Below are 16,627 nucleotides of genomic sequence, written 5' to 3' on the forward strand. Positions count from 1 at the left end.
TCCCTCCTCTCTTCATAACAGGGTGTCTTTCTGTGCAGTCAGTTGAGTTCAGTTAGCAAATTATTTATTTTTCTGGCGTTCCAGGTAGACCCTGGTATGAGTGACAATTGATTTTACATCTGAATAAATGGGTGCAAACCAAATCAAGTTTGTAAAATCAATTTGTGTTCCAAGGTGGGTTATTAGCTCAGGCACATTTAGTTACCCTGTTCCAAGCCTGAGCTGTATTCCAGCACAGATCTGTATATGTACATACCCTGAGTGGTCCACTCCCAAGCAAGTTTTAAAGTTGTTTTAGAGTACCAAACATTAACTCTAGGGTTTTTTTTGCCAAAACAAACACCAAATCAAACAGAAGCAGACCTTCCTGATAGCCAATCTGCACAGTGCTGTTCAAACAGCTGGAACACCCACTGCTGTGAGTCCCAGTACTGAAAGCCTGGGTGGGAAAACAGAAATGAATAGCAGCATGTTTCACAAGGTTACAAGTGATGAAAGTTGCCACAGTTGCTCAATGCTTTCATGTTTAGAGGATCTTAGTGTTTAATTCCTTCTTTACTGAAAAGGCAGATATTGATGGAAAAAGTATTGGGCTACATGAACAAGTCGTTCTGAGTTGTTCTGCATGGGTTTATTGAATTTGGACTGATGCATCGAGTCCTTGTCTATATTCAAAGCATATTATTTTTAAAATGCTGTTAAATGCTATATACATGCAAGTATGCTTTTTTGGGGTTTTTTGTTTGTTTGTTTGTTTTTTGTTTTTGTTTTTTGTTTTTTGGGGTTTTGTTTGTTTGGTTGGTTTTGTTTGTTTGTTGTTGTTTTTTTTTTTGTCTGTGAAGCAACACAAATTCTTGGGGACAAAAATGAGTACAGAGAGAAATCAAGCCCCTGAGCAAAAAAAATTCCAATCTACAAGTGGCCCAACCACAGTTTATATGAAGACTTGCTCAATGAACTTTGAATTTTCTGTATATAAGCACTCACCTAATCTTCCATCAACCTCTTTTCTGTATAATTCCCACTTTCCATAAACCACATTTTGCATGCTTGAAGGTGATGACAAAGAAAAGAAAATAATATTTTAGAATGTGAGGCAGGATTAATGAGTGGGTTAAACTCAGTCCCTTTGAATGGGAATTTATTGATTCTCACTATAATGTAAAGAAGAGAATGATGGAGAATTCACTTACTCACTTTGTCTAGCGCTCTTCTCTGCTGTGATGAACTAGAAAGAACTGGAGGCGATGGTTGTGAGATTGTGAAAGGAACATACGAGACCTCAGAAACCTGCATCATTTACCATACCATCAATTCCTAGTTTCATCTTACATTCTTATTTTTATTGTTGGCAGCTTTAGGTGCACATATGCTGTTTTAAATTCAGAATTTGAATAAATTCACAAAAGAAAATTATAGGCTCACTTTACAAGGTCAAAAGCAATTTTTTTTTCAGCCTGATTGTATTGGACATTTAAAATTCAATTTGCGTTATTTCTGCCAAATCTAGTACATAAGCATTAGCAATAATGATTTGGAAGCCACATTTAGCTGGTTTAGCTGTTATTCCTAATGTGACCATAACTATGGCATCTAAGTGGAGTACTGATAGCCTTGTTAAAGATTCATGCAGTGCCTGGGACACAGCTCTATTCTATAGCTACATCAGTGCTGCTGGACTGACAAATATAGCATTGTTTTTCTCACTGTAGTGTGACTCACAAAAACCTCTCACTGTAACAAGGTAATACTTTTATAAAATAAGTTTTCTGAGCACAGCAGCATGGGATAATAATTTGTGAAATAAAAATAACAATAAAAGAAAAATTAGCATTTAAAATAACTATCTGTAAATCTCATTCTCATTTAGCTTGACTTTGGGCATAGCAGCAAATGTGGTATCTAATATCAAACTGCTTTTAGAACAGCAATACAAACCTCAATTTATGCTGTCATGTAAGTGCAAACTGTAATAATTCGAGAATTTTGCTAATCCTATTCACTATATGAACTTATTTGTTTCTAGTCTTATTCAAGTCTACATCTTAAATCTTTGAAAAGCTATTGATGTCCACAGGTGGGAGAACAGCACATGTGTGGATCCTTCTGTGCAGACACTGCAGGTGCAAATTCTGTGCTACGTCATGACCCCCAGTGCCCTCTTGACTATGACGTGACTCCAGCACATATGAGACCCTGCAGCTACTATTTCCAAAAGCAGCTCCTGTGTCCATCAAAGATATCTGGCTCATATTCTGTTTCAGTTGAGCACCCCAAATCACAAGGCACATTCAAAAATGTGCCAAATGTTATGCCCCTTTCCTGACATTTCCCTTGTGAGCTGCCCTGTCGCTTCTTCCCACTGGGCAGCTTAAAGTCACGTCTTGACAGCTTGCTGGAAGACCTTGTGCTGTAGCAGATCTAAGCTGTCATGGAAGTTTAAGAAACTAAAGAAATACTTCTAACCAACTAGATTTTGGCTTCCTAGTCTGCTGGTTTTTTCTCTGCTACCTCTTGCTCAAGAGTAAGGAAAGAGGTAGGCAGTACAAATGACATTTGGTCTAAACTACATGTTCTATATGTACAGAACTGTTTTCAACCTTGAGAGGCAGATTCTGCAACATTCAGAGTTCTGCTGTCTTCTGAGATGCTTCAAGCTCTCATTGCTAATAATGCATGTGAAAATCAAAGGAAATACACAGTGAGATGTGCTAGGATATACACTTGAGGACATAAAGCTGGGCTTTGGTGAGAGAACTCATAATTATGAAGACATAAGCATGAACAGCACACCAGACTTCCTCATCTCCCCAGCTGCACCTGTGGAAGGCTGAGGCCATAGTGCTGTCCTCCCATGCCCTGCCACTGCCACCAGATGTGTTCCCCATCACACAGGCCATGATACTCCAGCTGTGTGCAGGCTCTAGTCTGAACCACCGCCATCCCAGCCACCCTGGCTGATCTTCGTGCCTCCTTCTGGCCCCTCAGCACTGACCTTTGCTGCTGCTGCCTTTCCCCTGGCGCTGGTGCCAGGGGCAGTGTGTGGTGTGCCCCATCAGGCAGCAGTGGCACTGCCAAGAACTCCCAGAACACACTCCCACATGGCCAAAGGAGTGCTGGAAGATCATGGAGTGGGGAAAGAGCATCATGGGCTGCATCATGGAGAGGTGGATCAGGCACGTACTCTGATCCTGTTTGGTGTACCAACAGCACATGGGTCTTAATTGTTATAACTTAATTTTTGATTTTTGTTCTTTGAGAAGTGAGATTCTGAAACTAGCTTTATGTTTGGGGCTGGTTCAGAATGGTGTATCTCACAGAGTGCACTCCCATTTGGATTGGAAAAAAATGTAGCCTCATAGCAGTTAAGCTGGCAATACTACCTTAAAATATTTTTCCCAATTAGAAATAAAATCTATATTTTTTTTATACAAATAAAAATGTCTTACAACTTTACATCCTAATTATAGTTTTAAAGTGCCAAATTCTTTGAAAAATCATTACAAACCAGCTAAAGGGAGAGTGGAAAACAGCTTTATCATAATTATACAATTGTAAAGTTTTACAATAAAGAAGTTGTTAAGAATTTCCATTTGTCTGAAGTGCCTTGTACATTTCTTTACAGTGTTTTAATTGCACAATCAAAAGAAAACACCTGTTTGAAATTAGCATACATCCAAATAAGGAACAAAGACATGCATTTTTGACAATGAGAATAATTAACCACTGGAACAGACTATCAAAGGATACAAAGCATTCTCATTCACTCTCCTTAAATCAAGAGTAGGTCTGTTTTTAAAAGACACTGTCTCTTATTCTGGAATCATTTATTTGAAGTTCCATGATCCATGCTATGCAAGAGATTTTAATAATGATAATTTTTTGCTAGAGATGTCAGAGAATATTTTGGCTCCTGGGACAGCCACATAGCACATCCCTGAGCTCCGGCTCCTGTCAGTTGCCATCAGCCTGCAATCCCTCTTTCCTACAGAAGAAACAGTCAGCAAGTTTTAGAGATATTTATCTCTCTTTGGTCTGCAGCTTTCACACTGCCCCTAGTACAGTCTTCCACCTTGAAACCTCTTTACTTGTTAGAATGAAAATTATATAGTAGTTGTCAAGTAGACTTGAATATTTGGGCCTTGGCCTGCCAAGACATGTTAAAGCTCTGAATTAAATGCAGTCCTAAGCATGAAGAGATATGCTGCAAACCAAATTCCACTCCAATTTACTGCCTTTGTACCCTAAATATTTCTCATCCCTACTGGTCTGGCTGGGGTTGCAGACTACACCTGCTTGTCACTTAAATAGCTTAAATAGCTAGGGGATGTGCCTGCACTCAATAAAGGACAGAGCCAGTCGCCTCAGGATTCATCACCCTAATCCAGCCTACCTTTGTCGTACCCTCTAGGCTCTGTAAGAGCATAGACCCTGAACAGGAAAGCTATTGCTGGCCTAAATACTACTAATAAGCCAGGTAGGGATTTCTGCTAGGAAATCCACTCAGGTAGACTGGGATTATGCTGTGACAGTTCCTTTCTGCTATTTCTCTGTTCTGTCTTTTGCTTTCTTCTCAATTCTTTGATCTGCTCCTTGCAAGCAGAGTGGATCTCGTGAGTGAAGCAGGGATTCACGGCTGTCTCCACCCCAGTGTCTACAAAGTGATTGAGTTTCAAAACTGTTGACAGGAGGAAAAGAAGGAAAACTTCACCTTCTGGACGTGAGGAGGGCAGATTTCAGGTTGCTCTGAGCAAGTTTGCAGACAATACAAAACTGGGAGGAGCTGTTGTCTCTGTTGAGGACAGGGAGGCTCTGCAGAGAGGCCCTGACAACACAGAGGACAGGGCAACCACCAACCAATAATATGAAATTCAACATTGGAAAGTGCTGGTTCTGCACCTGGGATGGGGCAGCTCTGGATGTACAGACAGACTGGGGAATGAGATGCTGGAAAGCAGTGCTGGAGAAAGGGGCCTGGGTGTCCTGGTTGATGGCAAGTTGAATTTGAGTCAGCAGTGCCCTGGCAGCCAGGAGGACAACCTGTGTCCTGGGGTACATCAGGGACAGCCTCACCACCGAGGCAAGGAAGGGATTGTCCTGCTGTGCTCTGAGCTGGGGCAGCCTCACCTCCAGTGCTGGGGCAGTTCTGGGTGCCACAACATAAAGTATAAAGCTATGGGAGAGCGTCCAAAGGAGGGCAATGAAGATGGTGAAGGGCCTTGAGGGGAAGTAATGTGAGGAGTGGTTGAGGTCACTTGGTCTGTTCAGCCTGGAGAAGAGGAGACTGAGGGGAGACCTCATTGCAGTTACAGCTTCTTCATGAGAAGAGGAGGGGCAGACATTGATCTCTTCTCTGTGGTGACCACTGACAGCACCCAAGTGAATGGCCTGAAGTTGTGTCAGGGGAGGTTTAGGCTGGATATTAGAAAAAGGGTGATTGGGCAACAGATTGCTCAGAGAAGTAGTCACAGCACCAAGCCTGTCAGAGTTCAAGATACTTTTGGACAATATTCTCAAGTACATGGTGTGACTCTTGGGCATGTCCTGTGCAGGGCTGAGAGTTGAACTCAATTATCCTCATGGATCCCTTCAAACTTAGCTTATTCTGTGTTTCTGTGAAATCATAGCTCAGTGGAGGTTTCTGCTGCACCTAGACAGCAGGCAGCCACCTCAGAAAATGTCCTTGTTGTATTTGCCATTTTATTTAGTGTTTTTAATTTCCACTCATTTACAAGAGATGAATACGTAGCAGCAGCCAGAAGCACTTTAATATGGGAAGACACTCCGCCCAAAACCTACAGTCTTCATAATATAGAGCACAAGTAATAATAGCAAGGAGAGGCTGTTAATAAAGTATAACAAAATAGTTTATCAATGTAGCATATAACAAAAACTGTAGCCAAACTTACTGAAAGCCTCCTAAAGCAATTTTTAGACTTTCCAGTCACTCTCAGGTAACTCAAATCTGCTCCACAGGCTGTATCCTAAGCATTTTAAATGGTTTTGAAATATGATTTTCTCTCTTTTTATCACTGCAGTCCAATCCCCAGATTTTTACTTGAAAGATTTTCCACTATGAATTTGAGTGAGTCAATTCTAAGCATCACTATGAAATTTTCATCAATTTCTTGAAAAATTTCATCAATTTCTTGCGGCATCACAAAATGACACAATGAAACTTTAATTTTATAAATTTTTTAATTTATATGAAATCATTAGTATTTTATGAATAAATCTATGTGAAGAATTTGTCTAAAGTTCATGTATTTCAGACTCAGAGTAATTTGTGGGGTAATTTGCTTAGCTCGACTTTATCCATTCACCTTCAGTCCTTCAGCACCTTCACCATTACCTAGTTTATGTATGAGCTATTCCTCTGCTTCCTCCAAGCACATGTGGGCTCATTGTGCCATCCTTTGTGCAAACCAAAAACTGCTTTCCCATCTCAGTAGTTCAGAGTGGCCCATCCCAGGGAGAGCTCACTGATGGAACCTGGCAGTGTGCTCAGCCCCTGCTGCCCACCAGCAGAGCGGCCTCGTGCTCACCCAGATGAGGACACTGAGCCCCCACTGGCCCGCAGTGCACTGGTGAGACACACCTGCACCTCTGCACAGCTGCAGGAGACTCCATGCCAGCAGGGACAATTAGAGTGGGATTATTAAACAGCTTTGTCTGTGGTGCCAGACACGAGGGAAAATATTGTGAACACAGCAAGGTCGCTTTTTGAAGGGGAATTGCAATTTTAAATGTTGCAGTTAGAGAGGTTCTCTCTAAAAACTTCAGCAGCTGTAGGAGTGTATCTTTAGAAGATGAACCATTCCATAGGTGTTCCAGGGTCAGGAGTTTGAATTCTCTGCTTTTGTATAGTTACTTCTATCTAGCATACTCACCATAGCAGAGCTCTATCTGCCAGCACCAGTTTATTTTGCAGCTGCCCACTTTAAACCATGATTTGCTTACCACTAATGTAATGTAGTTTGTACTATGGTATGCTTTTATTTGTATATAAGTAAATCATCTGCCATAAATTTGCATTAATATGTCTTTGTACTAAGCTGACGTAAAAAATCTCAAATGCAGTTTTCATAATGTCAAATTGAATGGGAATGCTTGTGGAATAAGAATATTTTAAAGGACATAGGTATTAAAGAATGGGTAACATGCAAAAAGGGGAGATTTCTTGGACCCTTAGTTTGGGGAGGTTTACTTGAACATTAGTATTGAATTTGTGTGTCAGGAAAGGCAAGACCCTTGTGCCCAACCAGACTGTCAGCATTCTGTTAGGGGGACTCTGCACGGGGCAGTCCTGCTGGATCAGAGGGCGGTTTGACTGGCTTAGTCAGGGAAACACACCAACAGCATGAGGAAAACCCCTCAGCAGCTCTTTCCACTTTATGACCCCTCAGTGGGTCCTCATCTTTATTTAAGTACAACCCACTGCCAGCAGCTGTCAGTGCTTGTGGAGGACTCACACTACCAGAGTAACACCGTTAATGTAAAATTGTGACAGGTTAAGGTTCAAGGGATATCGGTGATAATAGCTGACTGCAAAAATGCATTCCAAGCAGTACACAGACGAGCTCCAATAAAATTATTCACTGCAGATTAAGATGCCAATAGGCGTCCCTAAGAGGACGAGGACAGCTTCAGCACATTGACTGATCTCAGCAGATGCAATGGAATCTTCCCTAACTTTTCCCCCTATTCTCAACTTACTTTTATACTATTTCTTTATGTTTAGGTAGAGCTCAAGTGACTTTATCAATAATACTTGGTTTACTGATGGGTATAAAATTCTCTCGCTTCCCTTTTAAAGATACAGTCAAAAAGAGTATAGAGTGCAAGCCCAGTGTGGGGTGGTCATACCTTGGGTAGCTTTGGGATCAAGGTGTGTGTTAAGGTTGCAATTAGGGTATCATCTGAGGAGAGTGATTTTGCCACAGCTGTTGGCTCAACAGTAAGGCATCTTCTATCTCCCCTGGTTGACAGGTGTTATGCAGCTTCTCAGCAAAGTACCACCTGCAAAGTACCTCCCTGCAAGGATTCCAACAGAGCCTGGCCAATGGCTCTCTCCATTCTGCGCCACTCTCCGTTCCATCCCCCTTAGCAGGTGCTGTGGTGTGGGGAATCATCTGGAATAGGTTTTGAGTATGCTGACTTCATTCCATCCAGGGACCAGTAACTGTATTTTATAACTTCCAAACCATTATAATTTACATTAGGATGTGAATAAAACTTCATGGTTTCCTCTAATTGCATTCCCAACCATCTTTCACCAACCGGATGTTTGAAAAGGAAGTTGTCTTAATTATGGATGTGATGCCAGACAAGAGGAAAATAAGGTCAAGAAAGAGACAAGATAGGAATTGGAAGGTAGATGCAAGTTTTTGTTACGAATTTAATTTAGATAACCGTTAAATTTTCTTTCAAAATACTGTCTCTTCTCACATACTGAGGCCAAACAATGTTAATCTAAGTATAATAAAGGTCTCAAGTTCTTAGAACCAAGTGGATCTGAATAATGTAAAGCCAAAGTCACAATCCAGTGAAACATGTAAGGCAGGATCCACAGAGTGTCCCAAGTTATGGTCTCCTGGTCACCTAACGAGGAGGCCTGGCATATACAGACGTCATTTCCTCTCGGTGACCCCAGAGAAGGAAATGCAGATGTGCAGAGGAGTGGAGGGGCAGCCCAGTCATCCCCAACCTGGAGTTTGGAGCAGGATGCTCTCTAGGGCTAAGACTCACCAGAGTGTTGGCAAATCAGCTACACTGTGTACGCATGACTGCAGCTTCTACCTAATTCTGAATTTATTTAAATTCTCCGAGTACCTTTCTGTTCAAAAGTGGGATGAGTCCACATTCAGTGGGTTTCTGAGATGTCACTCTGAAACAGCTCGTTTTCCATTGCATTGGGCAGTGAGCACAAAAACATTATTCGGGGCTCTGGGTTGCACTTACAGCTGATGGGCACCTAAGCTGTCCATTGCTTAAAGTCCTGTGGACTGTGAAGAAAACTTGCCCACAGCAATGTGACTGGCTTAAATATCTCATAGAACAAACACAAAAATTGTGATGCCTAATGCACAGCAGAAAATGTTTTGTATCCATGCAATTGAACACAGTTCCGCATTGGTTTATTAAAATATAATTAATAAGATTACAGTTGTCATTAATCTAATTTATAATCAATTTTATTGAATGTATCAATTCTTGACTTTTGCAGAATTAAAAGAAAAGTACATGGTAAGTCATGTTATTGCCTTATGCAGTATAAGCCAACACACTTTATAAAAAAAACATGTCTGCTTCTCACTTGATATATCTACGTTAAAGGATGATGTACAGCTACAGCTGTAAGTCTATTCAGATCAGTTAGTCTAAAAGGTCACAACTGCAGTTGAAAGTGTTGAGTTTCTTACACTATATGTCTTCCAATGTTTGATAATTTCAAGATAATAACAGCTTATTTAAACATTTCTTTATACCAAATTATATGTAATGTAAAGAATAGCACAGTGAATTGCTGTACATGCAGTTTGCCATGCACACTAGCATAAGATTGCAGACAAGGATACAGGTAGCTCAAGTGGTTGCTAATGGCCACAGGAGTGGGTGCATGTGAAATGCACAGAGTCCAGTCCCAGCAGAGCAGACTGTGAGCATGTCCTGGCCACCCAAACACTGCATTTCCAGCAGCCTGCCACCTCACCTGCAAGGTTAATGCAGGCATTGCCTCTGCCCCAGGAGCAAAGCCTTTATTAACTGACGTTCTAACATTGATGAATTTTTTTTACTAATATACAAGGAGGGAAAACGAAAAGACTTGTCTGTGTTTGTGCCCTTTTCTGGAGTGCAGCATGGCTTAAAGAACAGTGATGTGATGATCATAAACTCAACCTGAACTTAGAATTTTCCCATTTATAAATCTCTTGTCTACTATGGAACAGTGCAGGCATGTGCCTGCTTGCTTCCTTTCTTGCTTTCTTCTTCTCTTTTCCAGCTATTTTTATCTTCTATTCTTTCCTCTATTCTATAAGTTTTATTAGTAATTCTGCCATAATTCTACAAAAATGCTGCATTATATAGAGGGATTAGACACTATAATTACATCACAAAATTGTACAAAACTGCTTGATAAGCCAGTTTATCAAGCAGTATTTCTCTTTCATAGCTAATTTCATCAAGCTCTTATAAAAGCCTGACTTCTGTCTCCCAAAACGTGAAACTAAGATGGGTGCAAGTCAAGACCCCTTGTGACTACCGAGACATTTCCCATAGGCTTTGCTTAGTGTGCCTAACTGCCCCAAGCCATTCAAAAGCCTGGACCATTCTAGGAGGTATGAAACCTGCACAAGAGGCCTCCTGCTCCTGTCCTTTATCAGTCACGGATCTTGGTTCATTCATAGCACAGAGGGACAGACCAGCACGTAGCTTATATGAATAAATAAGAGTTTCTGAGGAGCCTAATCGGGACTTCCCCCCAGGCCAGCCATCATTTTTTGTCTTTAAAAAGTTCAGGCCACTCCTAATTGTCTGTGGTTGTCCTGAAAGCAGAAAGAATTCCTCCCTGGTAAAGGGGACTTAATACAGTAGCTTTTGTGTTTTCCTCAGCAGTTCTCATTTCCCCTTCAGAGACGCTGGAAAATTTGCAGTGTGGAGCTGCCTTTTCTCCTCCACTGGAGAAGGTAGTGCCAGGAGCACAAGGGCTGGCAGCCCCAGAAAGATCACTGGTAGGGAGGATCAGAAATTTCCACACAGATACAGCTTGTAGAGTGTCTTCAACGAGCCTGTATGCTCTGTGATCTCCCTGTCATCACATAAATGCAAGACATGCTTGTGCCCTATGGTCCTTAGGAATCTAAACGTCCTCCTGCAGCCATGTGTTCTAGAAAATCAGAGAAGCTCCTACATGCTCTGAGCTATACCAGACAACCCAGGGATTGTGGGAGCTCACCTATTTACAGATAGTTTCATATTTCTGCACTAATAAGCACAGGCTGACACATACTCTTGTTTTCTCCTGACACACTTAGCTTCATGTCATTGGGGACTGACCTGCATAAACAGCCATGGGGCAGGTTTGTGGCTCCAGCCTGAGGCTGTCCCCCCTGGAGGGTTACAGTGTCCTGAGAAGGAGGCTGTGTTTCTAGTCCTCAGAGCAGTGCTCTAATCTTGAATCATTGAATATTAAGGTCAAGGGCAATATATTCTCCAATATAATTCCATTAAGTGGTAGTTGATAAGTTACAAAACGAAATTAGCGTGTATTTCAATTTTTATACTTTATATGGCTAATACAGTATTTGTGTTATCTGTCCAACCTACTCAGAACTTATTAAACTTTCACGTCTCTAGAGAAAACTGTTCAGAAACTTTCCAATCAGACATTCTGTTTACTATTTCTTTTCCATTCTTAAATGGAATCTAGTTCTCACCTTTCCATTCCCTTTTTCTAGAACTACCCATGCACATATGAACAAACACATCTCGTATGTATCACCAAATCATACATATCACACTTGTTAAATATCTCAGCTCACCTAGTTCATGCCTACTCTGAATGCAGAAATTACCTGTCCCCTTCAATCTCCCCATATTTTTGACAAATACTGTTCTCACTCAGGCATGTGTAGTTTTGGTCAAAAAATCTCCCCTGACACCTACTTGAATTCTGAATCCTCAGCAGCATCAAGACCTCCTATATCAGAAAAACATCCTGAGTCCTGTCACTATCCATATAGTTCTGGTGTCTCCTTTGCAGACAGTGCTCTCAGAAGAGCTGCAAGTCTTAGAAAGCTCAGCTGAGAGTCACAAAAGGACATGATTGCCTGAAGTGGAACTGTGCTGGGATTTAAGTACCTTTGTAGGTGTCAGAGAGAAATTCACAGTTCATGGGTAGAATAATTCTCCAGTCCTGGTTCATGAGGCACTGATATAGGCCTGGAAAAATAAATTTATAGCACAAGGAAGAAGCAGACCTCACTGAGGAGATGTAAAGGTCTTGGTACTGGTTTTGTATTTTATCTAAATAGAATTTCACATAAAATGTATGAGTTATTCTTGGAACAAAGTTTATATCAAAATACCCCTCCAAACTATGGCTTAAAGGGTTAAGCATTCTCTTTCTCCTGTCCCAAAACTGGGTTTGTTTCCTGCAAAGTGTCCTGTTCCTGAAGACAGCTGTTTAGGCACCTCAGTGCATGAGAGGGCTGCAGAATATCGAGCCTGACCTCAAAAAAGCATGTCCTTGCCACCCAGCAGTAAATAAATCTCACTGGCAAGGCAAGGGCGTAAGACCTAACTCTGCCATCAGGGGTTTTTATAAGAAAATTTTGGCAGTTACATATATAACACGTTGTCTGCTTTGATTCTCATTCATTTGTTCAATGACTGGAGAGTTTAGGTGTTTTATTCAGGGGTGCATATACTATTGGGCATTTAAAATTTAGTATAGTGACTCAGAACATTATCATATTAACCTTCCTTTAGGGATCTAGTTCATACTCTGTCCTCTTTATTTTTTCATTTCCAATATTAACTAGGCCTTTAAAGGCTTGTTTCAGAGCCTATCCTCTGTTGAGCCAGAAGTCACAGATGGATAAGAACCAGCAAGCAATTAGCAACAACAAGTGCTTAGGTCATTAACGATGTAGCTTGTTCTGACTGCCTCCTAGAAAGGTACCTGAATGCAGGAATTCTTTTTGCTCCTCTCTCTTCTGTCCTGAATTTATATGTAAGCCAATTCAACAGATTAGACATGCCACAATATGAAAATGAATTTATTTGTTACATGTGCAGTTTGGATAGTAGCCATGGGACATTACTTTTGATCACTATATTGTACCAGAGTTGAACCCTCTGTGACCACAGGATTACCCTACCACCTAGGACTGCACCTTCTTTCTGTTGCACAGCTTGAAGAAATAACTAGAATCTACTAGAAAGTAAAGTATTAACTAGAAATATGTTACAGCTGCCTTGTAGGCAAGCTAAATATGAAGCATTGCAAGAGCACAACACACCACTTATTCCCTGAAGTAAGTAAAACCCAATATTTTGCTAATGTTATAAAGGTGTTTCTTCCATACTAGAAACAAAAGTAAGAGGATTTTTTGAAGATAGCTTATCAAATGATAAATAAAAAGAGATAAAATTACTTGCTTTGTTGTTTTAAGCACATACATACTTTAAAGTTCGGGCACCTGTGCTCACAGATCAGTCTAGAGTCCTGTTTTGCAATCATAAGGTATGATATGCCGATTAAATATTTTAAATATAGAACATAAAATCCCAACCCAAATCTGAGAAATGCTAACAGTATTCCACTTGTGTGTAGATGAAATATGATTATTTTGCCACTCAAATATTTACCCTAAATTCCAACTCTGAATGACTGTACGTGTTAAAATGGCAAACCCAGATGTTTAACCTGTTGGACACAGGAATACAGCTGTTTAAAGCACACTTTCTGTAGAGATTGAAGTAATTTAGCTAAATGTTAGCTGATATTTGGGAATTCTTTAAAATATATTATGACACACATTAAAAGCCCAATAATTTTTAATGAATCTCTGAATTAATAGATTCTCTCTGTTTATCCCTTGCTTTTTGGTTTTTTTTTTTTTTTTTTTTTTTTTTTTAGGTCATATTGACTCTCCTGAGCTGTCTGTAACATTTTCCTGCCATTGTCCAGAGACTGATTCAATTCACTGTCTTTCTTCCATGCATGGTCTTGAGCCATCAATCATTCCTAAACCCTTTTCTTGCTCTTTAATCAGCTGAGCTGAGCCTTTGACAATAAACCAAATATTTTGGGTTGAAATGCACAAGGAACAAAATTTTCATCTTGCAGATTACATACAGACAACTACCACACAAATGTGTGGTTCAAGGATGTCTGTGCTTTAAAGGGTCCTTAAAATGCATACTGCTTAGAATCCCCAAGATTCAACAATAATAACAAAAAAAACAAACCACAACTAGGCTTTTCTAGTTCTATGGTGACTGAACTGTTCATCTCTGCTTAAGGCATGTCCAAGAAATTTAAACTTTTTACCTATCTCAGGTGCTTAGGGATTTAGACTCTGTCAGATTAAGACCTCTCTAAAAAATGGACATTACAAGTTGTGGGAAAACTCCTCTGTGATGGGAGTATCAAATGAGTCTCTAGCCTCATAAAGAAGAAAAAAAAGTATCTATTGCTCTGTGCAGAGAACCACTTTCAGTTTAAGGAAGTTGAGAAAGTAGGAACCCATCTATATATGGTGGTACTGCCAAACCCTGGTGACCACAGTCCTCCTCATAATAATACTCCTCCAATGGTTAAAGTACATTCTGCTGGATGAAAGGCCTGGGTTTGGTGAAACTGAAGATATTCAAACACGGGTTTGAATCCTGTGACTTAGTGTGTAGAGCTTTTACCTAACTGGTCAGGAACCTGGACTTTGGTCCTTGCTCTGAAGTTTATGAATTTTGCTTTAAGGAGCTATGTGGTAAATTAGATTGTAAGTGCTTTTAGCTGCTAACTGAATCTAAAGATTCTAATTTCTGACATGGTTGTTTCAATTGGAAGATTGAAAAGTGTCCAATGTCTTTGATATATCTCACTTGAGGAATCTGGTACTCGACTGCATTGTGACACTTTCAGCAGGACAGGTGTAGGATGCTTTCTTCAGTTTTTATCCCTCTATCTGAGGACCTTGATTCTGTCAGAATATATTAGATATTATTTCAGAGTTTCCCCCATGCTGGGAAGTAAAGCAATTCCTGCTGTCTCCATCCCAGTGAAGCTGAAAATCTGATCTGCTCAGACCAGGGACCTGTCACACTGCAGGAGGTGAGCTACTAGAAGTAAGGCAGGGTTGTGCCTTTTGGAGAAGTATGTATAAACATCATGAAAAGGATAGGCTCGTTCAGCATTTGTTGTCTCCAGATAAAGGAAGGTCTGCAATCATTATTTTGGACTTACACTGATTTAACTTCAATCCTGCTTTAAGTCTAAGCCTAAGCTTTTTATTGGATTCATCTCCTAATGCCCATTGAATTAATTTCTTTATCTCAATGAATATTTTCCTCATATATACCTTTGAACATCTGGACACAGCCTTCCATGTAGCTCCTTCATGCCTCTAGTACATCGCTATAACTCATTCATGGACTGCTGTCAAAAGTTGTCAAAGTATTCAGCCATCAAAACAAATATCACCAATAGATTACACATATACTTGCTCACCCCACTGAATGCATTACTAAATGAAAATGTTTCAAAGGTTTATTCCCCTGCAGAACAGGCATGCCAAGGTGTCTCCGGTGGCAGTGTATCATCCCAAAACTTGTGAATAAATTTTACATAGACTTGAAAACATTTATTTCAGAGCTAAGCTAACAACTAAATAATTTTGCTATTGCATAACTTCAGCCATATATTGCCACTAAGACTTTCACAGCTATGGTATTCCACAGTGACAGTAAAAAAAGTGAAACAAACAGAGCTTTAAAACAACTCTTCTCTTCTTAATTTCTGTGGTTTCAGCAACATTATGGAGTCTTGGTGCTTCTTTTAATATCCTACCTGTGACAGCATCTGTGACCATCCTCTGGGAAATGTCTAAAGAACATCATAATCCATCCATTCTTTTCCTTCTGGACAAAATTTGGGCTTGATTTTGTGTGGGACATGCGCAGTGCTGGAGCAGCAAAGATGTTCATGTTTCTGCCCCACAGATCTGCTGCACAGCAGTTTGGCTCTTCTTAGGATGGATACTAGTTGTTTCTGCCTCACCCAAACCAGACAAAGCAGCCTCACTATAAAGCAGGGTCGTGCCCAGTGTTTTCTCTTGGTGTTTGATTAACTCTAGGTTGCAAGCCATAGGAAAAAAAAGCAGTAAATCTAATTCAGACATGCTCCACACAGTTATAGCATTCCTTTGTAAAATTTATTTAATGCTCTGTAGATACGTTCAAGCAATTCTGACGAAAAATGTCACTCAAATGCTTTGCCCAGAATAACAGTTCAGTGAAATTCTTGGTTGTTACACAGTCCTCATTTGCAAAACATAAAAACTTTTGTGCATGTGAGTGATCAGTAAGGGACCTCTGGTTATGACCTTCATTCTTTAAAGGCTGGAAACAGCACATCTATTCTGCTATGCAGTTACATCCTGGAAGTTACATGATGCTACTGAAGTCAAAGCCTTACATCTTTCAAACAGGGGTAGTACTCCTGAAGATCTATGTCAAAATAATGAATTAAAATTTTGGAAAAATGTGTTAAACTATCAACAGATGTGTTGCTTAGATCATTGGCTAATTACACCTGCAGAGTATCAACTGCATTATCAGCACCAAGATACTGAATTGGGTTTTATATTGTTACTTGTGTTGTTATGTACCACACAGAATCTTAGAAAAAAAATTCCCAGAAAAAATATGAAGCTTTAATGCAAAAGAAATTAAAGCAAGTAAATGGTGGGTTTAAGTACTACAGAGACATGAAGCATTGCTTCTTCATATCCTACTAAGACGCAACAGCTGTACTTCATTTTAACTTGATGTGCTTCAGAACTCATATTCATATAGGTATTTAATGATCCAAATATAATGGTCCTGCATAGTTTAATTACTT

The sequence above is a fragment of the Prinia subflava genome, chromosome 4, assembly GCF_021018805.1.
Source record: "Prinia subflava isolate CZ2003 ecotype Zambia chromosome 4, Cam_Psub_1.2, whole genome shotgun sequence".
Taxonomy (NCBI): Eukaryota; Metazoa; Chordata; class Aves; order Passeriformes; family Cisticolidae; genus Prinia; species Prinia subflava.